A 6,000-nucleotide genomic window follows, 5' to 3' on the forward strand; every position below is an offset into this window, starting at 1 on the left:
ATTCAGTTTGTATGTAAAAATACAAAAATAAACTCTATTTGGGAGAATCTCTAATCGACAACCATCACTATGAGCTATGTGATGATAAGTGTCCTTCCCACGCTACCAGAACTGTCCTATACCCTGTCGGGGTATAGAGATCCTCAACTAAGTGGATCCACTAGTCTATGATAAAAAGAAATAAGGAATCATCTAAAAACTATGATCCTTTCTACCCACATTGGCTACATGGTTTATGGGGGTTGTGAGTTGTTAGAACTCTCCCCCATATCGGTGCTCAATACTACTCCCAAAATATAACTTAGCTCATATGTTTTAGAAAAAGATTCCTCTTCCTCAACTTTGAGATTATTACTCAAATGGTTTCTCTTAAAAGATATAGTACTCAAAACTCCTCATGAACTCTTTTGGAAATCGGTGTTTCCTCTTTTTCTTAAATATAAAGCATTTCTCTTGGGAATACTTAGTTCCCATATATCATTTTAAAGAAAATGAACTCAACTCTACTCATCCTCAAACTCAATGCCCAAGTCTTCAAAAACAAGTTTAAAAGATTATAGAAAGACTTCTTAAAACGACTCGAAGAAATCTCAAGACTTGATTCTTAGTTCTACCTTGAATTTGAATTATGAATTCAAGGTTTATGATTCATGTTATGAATGATTTCTCGATGTTTAGAAGTATTTTAGATTAGTTAAAAGCAATAGGAAGTAAAGGTACACTTTAAAAGGACTTAGACGCGGGTGCAAACAATGGGAAAAGGGTGGGGGCAGGTGACTGTGGCGCACTGCTGGTGCGGGGCGCCAACCCATGAACTTCAGAGACTGGTTTCTCTGCTGGTGCGCCGCCCCAGACCTTCTGGCGCATCGGGGGTTCTCCGCCCCAGACCTTTAAGCGCATAAGGGGAGCGTCGCCGTACACCTTCTGGCGCATCGGGCGCACGCAGCCCCAGACCTTCTGGTGCATCGAGGGTGCGCCACCCCAACCTTTCCCCATAACTCCCCGATGAATGTTTCTTCTCATTTTCTGACCCTAATTCGTCTAAAATCGATTTCATTTCTCAAGGTTTCCTTATATTCAATTACCCAATACAAGTACTGGGGAATCTACTCAAAAACAAGTCTCAAACTGATACGTTTATCTCAAAAACTTCATCAAACCCATCCTAATTCAAGAACGAAAGCAATACTTCAATATTACTTATCAAGAACTTAAATTCATCAATATTTATGGGTGAATTCGAAGATGTAAATCATGATTGGCGTGTGGGTGAACGTACCCAATACTATGAAAACTTACATACCTCGATTTGGCGAAACAAATCCTCGATTCGCAAAAACCTTGTTTGTTCTTCCTTTTCTCCTCTTTTCCTCTTCTTGAACTCTCTTCTAAAACCCTAAGCGTAATTTAGGATTCGTAAAACTGACCAAAATCATATTTGACCCCAAAATATTATTAAAAACGTTTTAATCTGATTGGACAAGGAAAAAACGAAAATACCCCTCACATTTTCGGGTAACTTTCCTTAATTGGACAGTCTAACTTCAAACGGGCATATATCCCTCATACGAGCTCAAAATTTAGCAAACTCTATGGCGTTGGAAAGAGGATTCCAAGACCTTTCATTTGATGTATTATTGGCCACGTAACTCATCATGTACTGAAAGTTATGGTCGTTTTAAGTTGACCCAAAATTCACAACTTAAGCATAACTTAATTTCAGATTTGACTCTTTCCAAATTAGTTCTTTTTAATTTAGCTCTTTCAAATACCGAGGTGTTACACATACGACTATATATTGTCTTGGGTATATATCTCAAGTCTCTTATTTATCTAATGATGTAGTCACAATTTACTGTTTTCATCAGAGTGTCACATACTCCTCACTTGTATCCTCACACTTTTTGCCAGTTAACATTTTTATTTGTCGTATACTTTATGTCAAGCTTATTAGATCGAATCTCAAAACTAACATTATTGCCCTTAAAATGTCATTAATATTTTGTTCACAATGTTTATCTAAACTTCAAGTTTATTATCTAGCATTGAACATGAATAGAAACACAATATCTCCTATACTATACTAACTTACAATTTCAAGGTAAAATAGTTAAAACTTTCTACTCCAGAATCAAATTAATTAGCAGTTGAAGGTGTTGGAAAGAAGATTGACAAACCCTTAATTTGGTACGTAGTCGGACGCATAACTGTACATATTCTAAGATATATGCTCGCTTGAAATTAACCCAAGTAAATTAAATAAATAAATAAATATTTCATCTGTTTACTTTACTTGTTCATTTTGAAATTTACAGGTATTTTAAAAAAATAATACTAATGAGTAATATGAGTATTTAATATAATAGTTATATTAATTAATGTCTAGTTTTAGATCTTAAAAAATAATAATTTGGCGAATAACTAATTAATATTGAAGGTAAAACACAAAAAAAAATTAATTACATTTTTTTTAATAAATTAAAAATGATAAGAAAATATAAAAATATACTACCTCTGTCCACTTTTAATTGTCATAATTTAATTTTTTAGAGTCAAATGATATTACTTTGACTAACATTTTAGGATATATATTTTTTATCATATTGATATGCAAAAAATTGGAATTTATAGTACTTTTCGTATGTTTTTGAATATCTAAATTTTTGTTTAAAATATTGAATTAATATTATTTAATTTAACTTTGAAAATTAGTAAAACTAACTTTCGAAAAGTTTAACATAACAATCAAAAATGGACAAAGAGAGTAACTTTGAAATTAAAAAATAAAGGGATAAGGGTATGAAAAATACCCCAACTTTGGTCGGATTTGCTGTTGCGATACTAAACTTTCATAAGGACCTATTACCTCCCTAGACTATTTAATACCGTATTTTAAACATATATATTTGCCCACGTGGACATAAAAAATAATACAAAATTATAAATAGTAATGTGTCCACGTGGACACATATATACCTTTAAAATACACTATTAAATAGTTCAGGGGGTAAAAAATACGGTATTAAATAGTCTAGGGAGGTAATAGGTCCTCATGAAAGTTTAGTATTGCAACAGCAAATTCGACCAAAAGTTGGAGTATTTTTCAGACCCTTATCCCAAAAAAAAAATAGAGGAAGTTAAAAATAATTGGAAAGTGTGAGTACAAATGTAGCACTGACCTTCACCCAATAAATAACTTTGGTTTAGGGTTGCAAATGAGCGATGTTTCATAAGAAAAACCACAAAATTAAAGGGTAATCATCTACATCCCAAATTGACTAAAAATCATTCAACATCCTTTCATACATGTATAAATCTATCTAGGTCAAATTAGGTCTTCTTTTGTAAAGCTTTAGCTATACACAAGGAACAGTTATTTGGGGTTCAACGAACACACAAGTGGACAGCTGCAAATGTTGCTGCTGATGGGTATGATGTCTTTATATCATCACATATAAAGAAAAAAAACATTGTGGAATCAAGGATTTACAATTCATAACCTTAAGTCATGCGATATAAACAACATAGAAAATACACAAAATGTAATTAATTAGCAAATAAAGAATGATAAGAGAAAGTGTACGTCTATACATAGATAGCATGAAAGAGTGATTAGGTGAGAAAGATTTTCAGGGAAACGATAAATCGAGCACAACAAAGAACTTGAAATCACTTGCAAATGCACAAATGACGAGGGAGGCGTATGGGGACGCAAAGAGAAAAATAGATATATAAACAAGGGTTTCACCATGGATAATTAGCGGATAATTTTACCCCTACGTGTGGATTCACTAGATTAATGAATTGCGAAAACTTCCAAAAGTGAGCAGTTCACTAGATAATTTTACCCCTACGTGTCGTTGCTAATCTTTTATCTAAAATGAATTTTCTCACTCTCTCATCGAGATTCCTAATATTCTTAATTAAGCCTCTTACTAGTCATATGACTTTGAAATTTTTTACTATGTGTGACGTACAACTTGTACTAGTTGTATGAGGATATTATTTTATTGATATTATACTCTGACTTGTGGGGCCCATGTTTTACTTTTCTTCTTAGCCTTTGGAAAATTTTTACTATGTGTACAAGTTGAATGAGGATAAAAGGGTCAAAAATGCCCTTAAACTATGTGAAAGGAACAAAAATGTCCTTACCGTCAATACTTTGGCTCAAAAATGCCCTTAAACTTTGCAAAAGGAACAAAAATGTCATCCGTTTGTAGTTTGGTCCAAAAATGTCCTTGACCGTCAATAACTTTGGTCCAAAAATGTCCTTATTGTTATTTAATGGGTTAAACATGCTTATTTTTCAAATAAATATATTAATATTTTCTTTTTGACACATTCTTTTTCAATTAATGTTTTTTTTTTTAAAAATAGCAAATGTTTATTTTCAATTAAAAAAAATAGAAAATGAAAATATTTCTTATTTTATTATCATTATTTTTTATCGTTATATAAATATAAATTAATGATGGATATACTATGATCTTATATATATGACATATATTATCTGTCGAAAAGATACATGAGGTTATTCTATTTTAATTGATAAAATGAGATTAAGAAGAAAAAAAATATTTCCTACATTTTTATTTGTTAAAGTGATTTTAGAAGAAAGAAAACAAGAATAGTGTTCTTTAATAATATTTTAATTAGGAGGAAGATGTGTTAAAAAGAAAAAAATAATATATTTATTCGGAAAAATGATTTTTTGACCCATTTTGTAACTATAGGGGCATTTTTGACTCAAAGTATTGACAGTAAGGGCATTTTTGAGCCAAACTATAAACGAATGGCATTTTTGTTCCTTTCACATAGTTTAAGGGCATTTTTTACCCTTTTCCCTTATTTTATTGATATTATACTCTGATTTGTGGGACCCATGTTTTATTTTCCTTCTTGGCCTTTGTAAAAATTTTACTATGTGTGACAGTGTGAGATACAACGATAACTAGTACTAGTTGTGTGAAGGATTATTATTGATACTAGTATAGTGCCCGCGCGTTGCGCGGATGATTTAAAATGTAATAATTTTATAATTAAAAATAACTAATAAAATGTATAATGCACTTAAATAATATATTTAATTTATTTTAATAACAATATAATAATACAAATCATTAACTTGTGTATTTGAGCAACATTAAATTAATATCATTAGTACACAATTTAATTTATTATATTAAAATATATTTTATATATATATATATATATATATAATTTATTCTTTTTATGTAGTTTGAATAAAAAAATTATGTTAATAATTTATCAATTCTAACCTTCCATATGAAATATTTGATATCATAAGACTAAATAACATGTTGAAACATTTTATATATGTTTATTCAAATTTAAAAGATTCAAAATATTATTTATTGTATTAATTTGTGTAAAATATAATATAAAATTAAAAATAATCTTAATTAGTACAATCACTATATTAGATTTAATCAATGTATGTAGATGATATATTAAATTTTAATTTGAATTATATCAGAAAACGTATGGATATAAATGAGAGAATGTTTATTTGAATTTTATCTGATAAAGCTTATTATATGTAATTATAGTTATCTTTGAATCCAAATTAAAAGCTTATCGTATATTTTAAAATCGCTATTTTCAACCTAATTTAATGTTGTTATATAATATTAGGAATAGTCTTAAATTTGCTAAATGACTTATAATAGTGATATTGTTCAAGATAGAATTTAACGCTAGCTAGATCATAAATATTATGTATCTTAAATTCAAAAGTTTAAATTTTATTTCTCATAAAATTATTTTCCAATTTTGAAATTTGATTGTCCTTTAAAAGTAATATTATGAAAACATAACTTAATACCTTCTATGTTTATGATAGTGATAAAGACTATCATTTTAATAATTTTTGCTATGACGATTCCTCATGTATCTTGTGCTAAGGTTGAAAATCTGTAAAAAAAAATAAATTTATTAATATAAATAAGTAAATAATAATAATAATAATAATAATAA

Source organism: Solanum tuberosum, unplaced genomic scaffold (genome assembly GCF_000226075.1).
Source record: "Solanum tuberosum cultivar DM 1-3 516 R44 unplaced genomic scaffold, SolTub_3.0 scf00050, whole genome shotgun sequence".
Lineage (NCBI taxonomy): Eukaryota > Viridiplantae > Streptophyta > Magnoliopsida > Solanales > Solanaceae > Solanum > Solanum tuberosum.